Below are 15910 nucleotides of genomic sequence, written 5' to 3'. Positions count from 1 at the left end.
GAACCAAAATATTAAAAGGCTTGCGTTGCAGGCCTGCAGCTGTTTGTTTTCATTTCAGTTGACTGCAATATGGGCTTTTCAAAATATCTGAAACATCAATTAAAAATAGTCATTTATAGCAAATAAATACATACATGTCAAAACATTTAATATTAAATCAAGGCATGCAGTCCTAAGCACAATTATACCTGTACAAGTTTGCTGAAATCCATGAACATAGGAGGCTGTAACTCTATTTAGGATTGCAGGTGGTTAAGGAGTTCACTTAAGTGCTGTGAGGAATTAAACTCCACACACACCCCAAGTTTTGCCCCAAAGCCTTTCCCACTAATCAGTGGAGAGTAAATGGCACTCTGCAGGGCTGATCATAGCCCCAGTCCTTTCATACAGTCAGAGAGAAGGCAGAGCCTATAAATCATATGCTGCTTCCTGCATTTCCAGGATCCCAAGTTTCCACTGCCAGAGCACCAAAGCCGCAAACAGCCAGTTCAGGCTTAAAGCCCTTCTCCAGCCCTGCTGTGTAGGCACACACACCAGGGAAGGAGGCTGGTCAGTCTTTGAGATATGAAAACACTTAGGGTTGCCAGCCTCTAGGTGGGGCCTGGAGATCTCCTGCTTTTACAACTGATCTCCAGTTCCCCTGGAGGAGATGGCTGCTTTGAAGGGTAGACTCTATGGCATTGTACCATGCTGAGGCCCCTCCCCTCCCCAAGCCCCACCCTCTCAAGGGTCCACCCCCAAAGTCTCCAGGTATTTTCCAACCTAGACCTGGCAACCCTTCTGATTCTGAAGTTCTGAAGTACTTCTATTATCAAGGATATATTCTGAACTTTTAAAATTTGTTACTGAAGTGCCCAAGAGGTATTTCCTTCCATTATAAAAAACCAAATGACAGGAAGAGGAAGTCAGCCTGGACTGGAAGTCAGCCAGGACCAGAACTGGAAGACATGTGATGGATATCCAAAAGCAGAGGGATGGAGTGATCTCTTCCAGTTTGGTGGCAAGCAATGGACTTGTCTTGGACCTGCATAGGGCTTCTTCTAGCCACCTCACTCTGCTGGAACTCCACTCCTTCTCGGAGGGTGGTTTGAGTGTCTGAAGAGAACCTGAGGTTGAAGTCTCCACTCTTCCCTAAGGATGACCTTGGATCTGCTTCTTTCTCTAACCTAACCCACCTTACAGGGTTGTTGCGAGGATAAAATGAAGGATGGGAGAACTATGTATGCTAACCTGAGCTCCTTGGATGAAAGAAAAAGAAAAAAATGTAGAGCTCAGGAACAGAGAGCACCAGTTGCTATTGACATTCAATAACATCACCTCAACATCAGATTGGCCTACTGATGCACAATATAGCAGTGTGGGGAGCTTCCTGGTGATGAAAGCAAGGAGGGTGAAGTTGTGGAGTAAATCCTTGAGAAAAGAGTACCTAAAATGTCTGCCCTGTCCATAGGAAAAAACTGGACCAAGTTTAAACCCAAGTTTAAATCCTCCCAGTCAGAGGATCCTGGGAATTACAGTTATGTAAAGAGACTATGGTTTCCCCCATTCAGTTTTACAGCTGCTGGCTGGAGGATGTTGTAAAAAGTAAAGAGAACAATAAAAATGACATCAATAATGTGGATCAAATTTATAGAATTTGTAGCACATGGACATGTGGTCATTTAAAGGTAAAAACAGGCCTCTTCTTGGTAGGGTGCCAGCTCCAGGTTGGGAAATCCCTGATGATTTTGGGCATGAACTCTAGGGAGGGTGGGGTTTTGGGAGGGGAGGGACTTCTGTGGGTTATAATACCATAGAGTTCACCTTCCAAAGCAACCATTTTCTCCAGGAATCATAGAATCAGAATTGGAAGGGACCTCTAGGGTCATCTAGTCCAACCCCCTGCACAATGCAGGAAACTCACAAACACTTCTCCCTAAATTCACAGGATCTTCATTGCTGTCAGATGGTCATCTAGCCTCTGTTTAAAAACCTTCACGGAAGGAGAGCCCACCACCTCCTGAGGAAGCCTGTTCCACTGAGGAATCCCTATAACGGTCAGGAAGTTCTTCCTAATGTTGAGCCGGAAACTTTTAATTTAATTTCAACCCACTGGTTCTGGTCCTACCTTCCGGGGCCACAGAAAACAATTCCACACCATCCTCTATATGACAGCCTTTCAAGTACTTGAAGATGGTGATCATATCACCTCTCAGCCGCCTCCTCTCCAGGCTAAACATCCCCAGTTCCTTCAACCTTTTCTCATAGAACTTGGTCTCCAGACCCCTCACCATCTTCGTCGCCCTTCTCTGGACCCGTTCCAGCTTGTCTATATCCTTCTTAAAATGTGGTGCCCAAAACTGAACACAATACTCCAGGTGAGGTCTTATTAGAGCAGAGCAAAGTGATACCATCGCATCACGTGATCTGGACACTATATTTCTGTTGATACAGCCCAAAATTGCATTTGCCTTTTTAGCCACTGCATCACACAATTGACTCATGTTCAGTGTATGATCCACTAAACTGATCTCTGTTGCCTAGGGATCAGTTGTAATCCCAGGAGATCTCCAGCCACCATCTGGAGGTTCACAACTCTACTTCTTTGTGTCCCAGCAATGCACACTTTGAAATGAAGAACTCCAGCATTTAGGGTTGTTAACTCTGGCTTAAGGGAAGTTTCCGGTGATATGGGGTGGTTCCTGGGAAGGTTAGAGTTTGAGGAGGGGAAGGAGTTCAGCGGAGGTGAGATGGCAGAGTCCACCACCCCAAACCTGTAATTTCTCACTCTGACTTAGATAGCCCAGGTAGACCTAGGATTGTGAAGTCCCCTGTGGTACCATAGAGTTTCCCTCTCAAATTGCTAGAGCATCTGGGAAAACCATAGTTTTTTTCCAGAAGCTCCTAGAGTGGCCTGCATGCAAAGTCGCCGGACCAATGTGGGCTGACAGCTTGAGGACTTCCCGAGCAGGAGAACCCCCACCCGCCCCGGGAGCTTGGCAGCCCTAGGCAGCCCTGATTGAGTCAGATCTCAGAGGCTAAGCATGGCTGTAAGTACTTAGATGGGAGACTTCCAAGGAATACCAGGAGTGGGAGGCAGAAGCAGGCTGTATCAAGCCACATCTCTGAATGCCCTCCATGCCCCAGTAGGGGTTGCCAGAAGTCACCATGACTTCAAGGCATTATTTATTTGTTTGATTTATATTCCACCCTCCCCTGCAAGCCAGTTTAGGACTGGTCACAACATTCCATTAGATAGCATGGTAACATAAACCATTAAAATCAATCAAACAAACAAACAAGCAATTTGAATGAAACTAACATTAAGAGAAATATAAAAAACAGATTTCAGTCAGATCATATGGCAACTCTTCAGGCAGTTTAGAGTGCCTCCCATGAGATGCTCAATTAAATGATAGTTAATAGCTCTTAGAGCAGGGCAAGTCACCATAAGCACTGTAAGTGCTGTAAACATGCACACACACAAATACAGAAAATACAAACAAAACAAATCTCCAATTTCCTCCAGGGGAACTGACTTCTGCAGTTTATCATTTGTTTATTTCATTCAACGTATCCTGCTCCTTTCCCCAATAAACAGGGCTCAGTTAAGTTAGTTTAATACATTAAATTAACAGTCTACAATTATTAAGATCCACATATTACAAGATAAAAACCAAAAATTCAATTTTCTGTATCAGATGGCACCCCAATAATCCGTCACAGGTGGCAACTGGGGGGGCAGCCAGCATTTAAAAATTGCAGCCCCATTAACTAAATAGGGAGGCAAGCCCTAAAAAAGAAAGAGAAAGAATAAGAAGGGAAAGAAGAGAGGATCAGTTGTCATTCCTGGAGAGTTCTAGACCCCAACTTGAGGCTGATAAGCCTACCAACATTGTACCCCAATGTATCATGTGGAATTGGTTTGTGGCAGAGTTGCCAGGTCTGTGTGGTGTTGGAAAATATCTGGAGACTTTGGGGGTGGATCCAGGAGAGGGTGGGGTTTGGGGAGGGGAGGGGAGGGGTCTCAGCACAGTACAGTGCCATAGAGTCCACCCTTCAAAGCAGCCATTTTCTCCAGGACACCTGATCTCTGCCAGTTGGAGATCAATTGTAAAAGCAGGAGATCTCCAGGCCCCATCTGGAGCCTGGCAAGTCAACCTGGAAGAGGGAGGAAGGTTGCCCTTGCCCTTGTAGAATTCTTCACTGCAGAGTAATGACTGTCAGCCTTCCATCTAGAAGGCCCCTCTCTCTTGCACCCTTCCCCATTGCCCCTGGACAGTTTCCAGATTGGGTACAGAACACAGGCAAGAACATCTAGGGAGGAGAGGCAAACATCGACCTTTTGCTGATAGCTCAAGCTGCCCATCAAGGGGAAACTGTCCCAAAGGACAAGGAGCCAGCAGGGGCTGCTGACCTTTGCATCCCAGAGGAAGGGGCATTAGAGAGTGAAATGCCAGGGCTAGCAGGCTGCTCTAGATGTCCATCCTCCAGCAGACTCACCCACTGCTTTTCAAAGGCCCCAGAGAGGTCACCTTGCCCTTTCATCTCCACTGGCTAAAAAGTGCTTCTTAAAGGAGAAACAAAAATACCCCACTTGGGTTTGACAGCTCAGCTGGAAGCTCTCTGGAGAGACAGGAAAGCTTCATCTCCTGCAGTGCAGTCTGCAGCTCTTGTTCCCAGGCTGCATCAGAACACAGAGGGGCTAAGGGGAGGGTCAGCCAAGGTCTCTCACACACCTGCTTGGGTGTCTACAGCCAGACAGGAAGACAGGTGAGTAAACCTCTCTCTCTTTCTGTAAGCAACTATTCAGTTTTTCAAAGGATCTTACTCTCTCTGTCTCCTATCATTTTTTGCCCACAAGAGACATACCTCACCATTGCTGGATTGTGCATTGTAAATATCCTGTGCTGAAATGCATCTTCTATTGCAGGACTTCTGTTCCTTTAAGAGCTGAGTAGAAAACGGAATTTTAGCAATTGCCATTCTTGTCAGCCCTGCATGACAAACACTATACAACCCACTGAAATACTGTAACCTATACACGTTCATGAGCTGTGTTGTCCTTCTTGGCATCTGGTCTCTGCTTACTCCAGCTAGAAGTGGTTTTATGTAGCCACCAGTCCAGCCTGCACAATGCCGATTTTAACCTCTGTCTTTTGGGTTTGCAAAATATAGCAAATTTAAGCTGTCCCCCACATCCTCCTGACATATACAACCAAAGGCTGAACTTCTTTTCCATCAGGTTAAATAGCACCACAGGTAGGAACCTAGTGCTAACTTGCAGCTGTGAACAAGAGAGCTTTCTGAGTTTCACTGTAACAGCTCATCCAGGGTCACTTACACAGGGGTTGTTAACCCTGGCTTGGATGCTCTTGGAAGCAGGTTATTTGCCCTCTTCTCCACAGCATCATGGCACTTCTTTGCACCTCCCAGGTTTTCTCCATCTTTCCTGTGGCCTAAACCTGCTTTGCATCAGTGTTTTGAGTGGCACACCTGTGGAGAGGGAAGTCCAGATCTTCCTGCCCCCATCCACTTCAGTGTCATTTCCCCCGATCCAGTGCCCTGTAGCAGCCCTTGCCCTCCTCCACCAACAGACAACTTTTTTTAAAAAAAAAAAACAACCTGGCAATTGATATATTGTTATAGCGTTATAACATTACAACAATTTGTGCTGGAGGTTCTGTGAATTCCCAGCTTTCATTCAAAAGGTGAAACAGCAAGTGTCCCCACAGAATCTAATAGTTTCCTACCGCTACCACTCTTAGGGCTTTAACGTTTTTTTTAAAAAGTGTATTCTGTTTCTGACAGGCTACTGAATGAATGACATTTGTCAGTGTTCGTGTGGGTGGGTGCGTAAGGGATAAGCATAAGCAATCCCTTTGTAAATGCCATCTGCCGAGGCTCCTCAGGGCCCGTCTCTGGCCACCCTTATTAAATCGTTCCCTCTCATGAATAGTTAAAGCCTCCCTGAATTAACAATATACACACATCCATTCCAGAAGAACTGACAGAGATGCAAAGAGCAAGTTTCCTAATTACCGTGGCTCTGGGGGTCCATGAATTATTCAGTGCCATCCCTGCTCAGCGCAGGTCTGTGGCCTGAAAGATGGCTACAGCTTCTCTCTCAAGGACCATCCAAGGCAGCTTCCCTGGGGAATCTCTGTCCCTTTGGGAATGGCACCCACTGGGTAATGAGCTTCACCCCGGAAGTGCTTTGTAGCCAGTGACTGGCAGGAGCCCAGGAAGCAGGACAAGCCTTTAAGATCTGAAGGGAGTGGGTTAATCTTGGATCATCACAGGACTCTGATACAGACAACTGTTGATCCCAAGAGAGAAACAAAATGCCCTGACCTGAATAGGCCAGACAAGCCCAATCTCGTCAGATCTCAAAAGCTTAAGCAGGGTTGACTGTGGTTAGTACTTGGTTAGGAGACTTCCTTGAAATACCGAGTCCACAGGACAGGGGCAGGCTTTATTCAGCCACTTCTCTAAATATCCTTGTTGCATATGTGGTTGGAATTGTATCTATTATACGGAGTTCTTGCTTGGCTCATTGGAGCCTGTAGGACTGAGCTTGGGGACTCAGGAACAATAGGCAGTAGGATCCAAATTCCTGCTGCCCTGCTCCAATCACAACCCCCTTGCTGGTTTGAATGGTCCAATAGCATGCTAGCATGGGAACTTTGTGTGTGTGTATATATATAGTTGGCCCAGTTTTCAGTCTTTGGAGGCAGCTCTATACTATGCTGTATTCAATGAAAGAGCTATGATCACTACCACCTCGCCTCATCATTGCATAGAACCCATTATATTATAATCCTCCAGCCCCCATAAGAACATAAGAGAAGCCATGTTGGATCAGGCCAATGGCCCATCCAGTCCAACACTCTGTGTCACACAGTGGCAAAAAAATTTATATATACACACACACTGTGGCTAATAGCCACTGATGGACCTGTGCTCCATATTTTTATCTAAACCCCTCTAGAAGGTGGCTATACTTGTGGCCGCCGCCACCTCCTGTGGCAGTGAATTCCACATGTTAATCACCCTTTGGGTGAAGAAGTACTTCCTTTTATCCGTTTTAACCTGTCTGCTCAGCAATTTCATCGAATGCCCACGAGTTCTTGTATTGTGAGAAAGGGAGAAAAGTACCTCCAGTTTGGTGTAATGGTTAAGTGTGCGGACTCTTATCTGGGAGAACCGGGTTTGATTCCCCACTCCTCCACTTGCACCTGCTAGCATGGCCTTGGGTCAGCCATAGCTCTGGCAGAGGTTGTCCTTGAAAGGGCAGCTGCTGTGAGAGCCCTCTCCAGCCCCACCCACCTCACAGGGTGTCTGTTGTGGGGGAGGAAGGTAAAGGAGATTGTGAGCCGCTCTGAGACTCTTCGGAGTGGAGGGCGGGATATAAATCCAATATCTTCTTCTTCATCATCTTCTTTCTCCATCCCATGCATCCCCAGTAAGGGTCAGTCACCAGAGGTCACCATGACTTCCAGGTGCAGACATACACACAAACCTTTAAAAAAATGAGAGAGAGAGAATGGTTCTAGGCAGAGTTTTTGCTGTTTTAGCCCATGGTCTTATACTTGAATAACTCTGAATAGGATTGAATAATTATGCTCCCTTTAAGCTGAGTTAGTGTGAGCTAGCTCACATTTTTTTAGCCTCTGGCTCACTCATTTTTGTCTTACCTCAGGAAAAATGTCTCCAGAGCAAACTAATTTATGCAGGAGCTCACAGCTTTAATGCCAGTAGCATATGAAGTAGAAGTTTTTGCTTACAAGACTCTTACAGCTTAGAGGGAATATTTCCCTTTTTCATGGTTGCTAGAACCTGTGGGACAGGGACTAGCAATAGGATTGAGACTGGCATTATAGAGTGCTTCTCCATACAACACTGAGCTAACTTAGGTAGAATCAATTGCTGCAAAAATGCGGTGATGCCCACCAGCACAGATGGCTTTAAAAAGAAGGGGAGCAATTAATGGAAAAAGAGGAATGTGCATTTCTAAGGGGATGGGGCAGCAGCCACCCTCTCCAAGGACACAGAGGAACTGCTGTTGACAGGGCTGATGCAAGAGCACCAGGAGCAGTGCAGTGGAGGTCAGGTAGGAATGTGAATTTTTCAGACTCTCAGGGTCAAAAATCATGTGAATTCCCAGGCTTTTGTCTGAGTTCTTGTGGCATTTTTGGTGCACACATAAGTGTGTGTCCTGCAACTGTGGTTCCCTTTTCAACTTGGAGGAATGTTTGTACCTAACCCCAAAAAGGCTTCATTTACAAATGGTGTTAATGGGGCCCCATAGAAGGAGAATCAAAGCACAAAACAAAGTTTGAATATCTACTGAAAGCTAAGCCACTTTACTTAAGTAAAGCTGGCTTGGCAAGCAGTGAATGGGAAAGAAACTCAAGAGTCCATTGTTTCTGGACATGGTAGATCAACTCAGCCAGGCACAATCCGTATGCTGTGCAGAGCGATGGAAGTAAACAGATACAATCCACTCAGACCTACACTTCAACTCAGCTGAGTTATGCTGAGCATACAAGCTGTAAGAGAGAGAGGGAGAGAGAGAGAGAGTTTAGTTATGCACACAGACCATGGATGGAAAAAGCCACTCTTCTGCTCTACTGCAATTCAGGCTCTTTTCATTATTATTATTTTTGGGGAATGGTAATGAAGCTCTGAATGCAGGGACATCTTTCACAGCACAAATGGGCTGTAATCAAAAGGTTATATTACTATTTCAAAAAATTTAAAAATATAAAAAGTCCAACTCCAATTTCCTGCCCTTGGCTGGAGACTGACTTTTAATATGCCTCTAATTTACAAATAGATGGAAACAATCAGACCTCAGGGGCCCTTTGGCAGCTGAACTTTATGGCGTGTTCCAGGCAGATGTAGCGTCAGCCAAGAGGAGAGCTTTATTTCCCTCCAGAGAGTGCTAGCTTCTCAAGGTCCACATAACTTCCTAGCTGACTGATTCCAAATTCTTACCTGGGCCAACAGAGAAGCTTGAAGGAAGCTCCACAGAAGGTGATTGGCTCACCCAGATGAAAGCCTTTAGCAATTAGGCCCTTCTAATTATTTCCATGTATGCAAATTGCCCATTGCCTAGCATAGAAGCAAGGACTAATTAAAGCCAGAAGCATGGTTAACAGGTGATGAAAAAGAAAGGCTTACGCACCAAGTGATGCCTTCTGACTGGAGAGCAGAACAACACTTTGTTTTGGGGTCTACCCATGAAGCAGAGCCTGTTCTATGCAGATCTGACTTTCTCAAATTTTATGTCAATATTTCATGCCCTCCTGTGGTGATAGCTGGCAAGGCTTACATCAGGCTTTTGAACTGACATCTAAGAAATGATTCACATCCGAATCCACCTTTGGATCTAGCCTGAGTTGCCCAATAACCTTTCTGAAGCATTTGCATGGCCTGGGTGTGCTGGAGTGACTGCAAGTTTGGCACACTGCATGCATACTCCTTTTCTGCAGCTTTAGCTGGGTGTGTAAAACCTTCTTTAAAGCCATCATGCAATGAGCCCCAGTAAATTTGCAGGCAGAAAATTCACAATATCCTGGTGCCCAGGAATCTTGAGATTTATTTTTTAATTATAGTCCATCTTTCTCACTGAGTCTGAAGGTGGATGACACTGCCAATTTCACACTAGACCTTTAATCCTGGCTTAGCCTTGTCCCCAAACTGACATTCTACACTAGAATCAGAGAAATCAACTCTATGACTCTATGGGCGTTTTCCCACAGAGCTTACCTCGGAGCGACGTCCCTCTTCACCGCGGAGCGGATTTCCCACCAACTGCTCCGCATAACCAGGAAGTGCCGGACCTTTTGCGTCACAGATGTAAGCCGCTAAAAACCAGTTTACGTTAGCGATGCAAAAGCCGCGGCTCTTCCTGGTTATGCGGAGCAGTTCGTGGGAAATCCACGCAGACGCTGCGCGGTGAAGAGGGACGTCTCTCCAAGGTAAGCTCTGTGGGAAAACGCCCTATGACTCTGATTTTGGTGTAGAATGTCAGCTTGGGGACAGGGCTAAACCAGGATTAAAGGTCTAGTGTGAAAAATCAATCCAGTCAACAAGATGGGGCATCCAATAATACTTCATTAAAGCATCTTTCTAAACTGCTCTGTTATAGCATAGCCCTGTTATCCATACAAAAATGCCCTCATGAGGAATTCAGTTTTCATAGTTTGCATAATGCCAGGAAAGAAGAGAAGATGATAGAGCCAATCTCATCGGATCTCAGAAGCTGGTTAGTACTTGAATGGGAGACCTCCAAGGAAGACTACAAAGGAAGGCAATGGCAAGCCACCTGTGCCTCTCACTTGCCTTGAAAGCCTCCCTTGCTGGGGTTGCCATAAAGTCAGCTGTGACCCGATGGTGCTTTACACACACACATGCCAGGCATGTGGGAACCTTCCTGACATTAAACACGCCCTTACAGAAAGGGAGGGTGGCACCACAGAGAATGCACATATACAGGCAGTTATTAATCTTGTCCTTTTGCAGGGTGGCACCTGCAGAAGGCCCTTCTCAGATGAATGAAGCTGTTGTGGCAGAGCATAAGGAGAGAGGCAGTCCTGCAGACTTGAGAGTCCAAGGCCATGAAGGTCTTTGTGAATAACAGCCAATACCTTGAATTGAGCTTGGTAACTGACGGTCACCCAATGGAATGGTTGCAGAATGGGAGTAATAAGCGTACTCCACCTAGCTTCTGATAATATGAGCTGCAGCGTTCTGCCCTAATTTAGGCCTCTAAGCTGACTTTGAGGAGAGGCCTACGTTGAATTCATTACTATAGTCTAGTCTTAATGTTATGTGGCACAGATCCAGCTGGCAACCAACTGAGTCAAGGTAAGGTGCCACCTTCTGGGCTAAATTGAATTGAAGAAAACATTTTTTGCAGCTGCATTTATTTACTTCTCTAGCATTAATGTGGGATCCAGCATAACTCCTAGGCTCTTAACCGAGTCAGCAAGGGTCAGCTGAATTCCACTGAAGGTGGAAAGCACAATGGCCTTCATCTTCCCAGCCAGCGTGACTTTTGTTTTATTGGGATTTAATTTCAGTTTTTCACTTTTAGTCACTAAATCACAGCAGAGAGGTATACATCATTTGAATTATTTGAACCAGTCCAAAGCACATCTGAGAGCCAGTTAGGTATAGTGGCTAAGTGCATGGACTCTTATCTGGGAGAACCAGATTTGATTCCCCACTCCGCCACATGCAACTGCTGGAGTGACCTTGAGTCAGTCATAACTCTCTCATAGCGGTTCTGCTCAAGAGCAGTTCTTGAAGAGCTCTTTCAGCCCTGCATACCTCACAGGGTGTCGTGGGAAGGGAAAGGGAAAGGAGATTGTAAGCTGCTCTGAGACTCCTTCAGGTAGTGAAGGGTGGGATATAAATCAGTCTCCTCCTCCTCCTCCTCTTCTGTCTCCGCCTCCCAATTCTGCCACGGTGCCACCAAACGGCTCAAAAATATGGCATGGTCTGCTGTATCAAAACCTGCAAATAAATCCAGTAGCAGAAGAAGGAAAAGCATGACCCTTGTCGAAATTCAGATGGAGGTGATCAATTAAAGCCAACAGGACTATCTCTGCCCATAGTTGGGCTAAAGCCAGACTGAACAGGATCCAGAGCAGAAGACCTGGAGCTGATCTGCTACTATTTTCTGCATGACTTTGCCCAGAAAGGGCAGATCAGAGACCGGGAAATAATTGACCACATCATTTTTTCTGCAGATTTTTTTTATAGTGGACGGATAACTGTCTCTTTGAGTGGTCAAGGGAAAAGTACTCTGAGTTAGATTTCAGATGGACACAAAGGGCTCATTGTTGTGGTCCTTACATGATTTTAGCAGCCAGGATGGGCAAGGATCCAGGGCACAAGTAGTGGCCTCTGCAGATCCCAGGATCCTGTCAAAATCTATCATGAAAACTGGGTCAAAATGGTCCATAAATAGACCAGATGATGTATTAGACATTTTTTCTGACTGACCTATGTTACAACCTATTTCTAGATTAAAGTGAATTTGTAATATTTTGTTGGCAAATAGCTTTTCAGAGCTGTTCCTCTCAAGAGCCGTTTCTGTCAGAGCTCTCTCAGCTCCACCTACCTCACAACTAATTATTGTGTTATAATGTTCACACTTAGCACTAAGCAGATGTCTTTTTAAAAGTGGGTATGAACTAGCTAGTTATGAGCTAGCTGATACAATAGTACCAGAGAAGTAATACTTCTTAGCTGCAGTCACCATCACTTCAGAGGTCTTCCAATGGGCTCTACAGTACAATTTGTCAGACTCAGTATGAATTTTCTCCCAGCTTTCTTCAGGTCACCCATGTCCATGGTGAACCAGGGAGCAAAATTCTGCCCCAGGGGCCAGAGAGGTCAACAAGAGGTAACCTTGTTGTTGATAGCTTTAAGGAGCTTCATTTTTCCAGGCTCCTTCCGCATCCTCTACAGAGCACATGTTTAAAATCCTAAAATGCCTCAGAGTACTCTGGAATTCAGTAGAACTTACAAGCCTCCAAGAGTGGACCATTTTAACTGAAGCCCCTTTCCTGCAAGTGTCAGGGCCACATTCATCCTTACTTTGAGCAGATAATGGTTCAGGCCAAAGTTCCAGTCCTAAAACCAGATGGTCCTTCAAAGTCTCAGTACAAAAGCTTAAGTCCAAGCTGTAGCCCCTTAAATGTGTTGGGGCTGTTACGATTTGAGGGTGACTCAAGGCAGTCAGAGGAACTATAAAATCCTGGGCTGGCTTTGGTGAGATATCTTTGGCATGAATGCTGAAATCTCCAGAACAATCAGTCTGGGTGTTTCCAATACCAAGCTCAAGAACACCTCTGCCAACTCAAACAGGATGCCTAGCAGGGAACTAAATGGCTGGTAAACAAGCAGTGTGCCTCATCTATCTTTAGTCTCTGGTGTAAGGAACGGACAATCGATGCCAGTAACAGTTGCATTGGCAGTCTCCAGAGGCTGAAGTACTCATGGAGGATAAGACACATCTCTCCTCCCCAGCTACCTGTGGTTGGTAGAGGGCTGCATAACCAGGCAGAGTTAGTTGGGACAGACAGACAAACTTGTCATTTTTTTCCAGCCATATCTCTGCAAACTGGGTAAATTCTCTTTTCCTGTAACATCCTGGACAGGCATGAAGTTTTGGGATTTTAAAAATCCCTCCCTCATATCAACTATTTGCATTCAATCTGCACTGAAGTACTACATCAAGGGTGGTCAATGGTAGCTCTCCAGATGTTTTTTGCCTACAACTCCCATCAGCCCCAGCCATTGGCCATGCTGGCTGGGGCTGATGGGAGTTGTAGGCAAAAACATCTGGAGAGCTACCATTGGCCACCCCTGTACTACATTAATCACAGAGCCCTGTGGCACAGAGTGGTAAAGCTACAGTACTGCAGTCCAAGCTCTGTTCATGACCTGAGTTAGATTCGAGAGGAAGCTGGCTTCAGGTAGACAGCTCAAGGTTGACTCAGCCATCCATCCTTTTGAGGATTGCTGGGGTTAAAGTGTAGATGACTGGGGAAGGCAATGACAAACCACCCTGTAACAGAAGAAGAATTGCAGATCTATACCCCCCCTTCTCTCTGAGTCAGAGACTCAGAGCAGCTTACACTCTCCTTTATCTTCTTCTCCCACAACAGACATCTTGTGAGGTGGGTGGGGCTGAGAGAGCTTTCACAGAAGCTGCCCTTTCAAGGACAACTCTGCTAGAGCTATGGCTAACCCAAGGCCATCCCAGCAGCTGCAAGTGGAAGAGTGGGGAATTGAACCCAGTTCTCCCAGATAAGAGTCCACGCACTTAACCACTACACCAAACTGGCTCTCCAGTCATGATGTGACATCACACCATGGGTCAGTAATGACTTAGTACTTGCACAGGAGACTACCTTTTTACTATTTACTACACAGAAAAGCGGAGCCAATTAGATGAAGCAAAGTAGGAACTAATAGGAGCATAGAAAGAGAGCACGTTAGCATCCTAACTACATACTTGTAAGAAGACAGGAAAGACAAAGTTCTCAGCACAAAGCAAGGAACATCCAGAGCATTCTGGGGACAAACAAGGAAACATTTAGCAGAAGGAAGACTGTAGTGACCCACATCCCTGTCTGTCTAGCTTTCCACATGTTGCCTGTTGAAGCTTCTTCTCTTCTCCTACCCTAAACAGACATTTCATATTCCAACAAAAGTAGCATTGCCCATACAGTGGTTTTAGAGATGGATAGGGTTATCAACCTCCAGGTGGGATTTGTAGAATTACAGCTTATTCCAGACCACAGAATCACTTCCCCTAGTAGAAACAGCAGTTTTAGGGGGCAGATTCTATGGTATTGCATCCTTGCTGAGCAACCTCCCTGCCTCACACTTTGCCCTCCCCAGACACCACCCCCAAATCTCCAGGCATTTCCTAAACAAGAATTAGCATCCCTACATATGGCACTTTGTGCTCAGTGTTTCATTTGCTCTCATCTTTATTTATCTGTCCTGCCTCTCCAAAACCCTTGTTCAAGGCAGCTTACAACAAAATCTTGGTTGCAATCCATGCAAAACAGCTACATGCACTTGATTAATGCACCAGAGAACTTTAAGCTGGGCAAGAGTTGTGTGTGTGTGACCCTATGATTAATGCCCTCCAAAACATCCTATCCTTAACAGCCTTAAGAGCCAGTTTGGTGCAGTGGTTAAGTGTGTGGACTCTTATCTGAGATAACCAGGTTTAATTCCCCACTCCCTCATATGCACCTGTTGATGTGACATTGAATCAGTCAAGTTCTCACAGAGCTGTTCCTTTCAAGAGCAGTTTCTGTCAGAGCTCTCTCAGCCCCACCTACCTCACAGGGTGTCTGTTGTGTGGGGGGAAGGGGAAGGAAATTGTAAGTCACTCTAAGACTCCAAGTGAAGGGTGGGGTATAAATTCAATTACTCCTCTTGTAAACTGAGGGCTCTGGCTTCCTTTATAGTGTCAATCCATCCCATGTTGAATGTTTATCTTTTTCTGCTCCCTTCAACTTTTTCTGACACTATTGTCTTTTCCAGAGACTCTTGTCTTCTCCTAATGTGACCAAAATGTGATAGCCACAATTTAGTCATTTTAACTTCTATGGAGATTGACTGATCTAGAACCCACTTTTTTGTCTTTTTGATGGTCCATGGTATCCATCAGGGCTTTTTTTGAGCAGGAATGCACAGGAACACAGTTCCGACTGGCTTGGTGTCAGGGAGTGTGGTCTAATATGCAAATGAGTCTCCACTGGGCTTTTTCTACCAAAAATCTCTGCACAAAACACTGGTGATGTCAGTGGTGTGTGGCCTAATATGCAAATGAGTTCCTTCTGGGCCTTTTCTACAAAAAAAGCCCTGAACTCTCCTCCAGTACCACATTTGAAATGTGTCAACATGAGCACATTTCTTGTGGCAGAAGCTTTTCTGAACCAGGTTCCCTTTTTGTCACAGACAAGTTTTAGAGGAACATCCTCATCCTCAGTGAGCTATAATATGTGGTAATTTTGGAACTTTTGGCTTGTACTGGAGACATGGGGGCACCTGTCCCTTTAACTTTTACCTAAAAGAAAGAATTACAGTTTCTCCAGTCATTATCCAGTGGTTGGAACTTAACTCTGATAAAATTCTCCACAGCCCTCAATGGCACTGGAACATTGACTGAATTTTGACAACCCAAGATGACCCCATTTCCTCATGGGTGGATTAGGCTGCTTGGCTTTTTAAAAATGAAGTTTCTTAATAGATGAGAATAGGACCTTGCTGAAGGAATGGGATGATGGTGACTCATTTGGAAAAGGGAAATCTTGTCCAGCTCTGTATTGGGGAAGAAGTCTGTCCTGTGCCACACCCCGCACCCCCCCCCCCTCAATCCTTTACACTC

Source organism: Heteronotia binoei, chromosome 11 (assembly GCF_032191835.1).
Source record: "Heteronotia binoei isolate CCM8104 ecotype False Entrance Well chromosome 11, APGP_CSIRO_Hbin_v1, whole genome shotgun sequence".
In the NCBI taxonomy this organism is placed as follows: domain Eukaryota; kingdom Metazoa; phylum Chordata; class Lepidosauria; order Squamata; family Gekkonidae; genus Heteronotia; species Heteronotia binoei.
Note: the sequence above shows the minus strand (reverse complement) of the source record.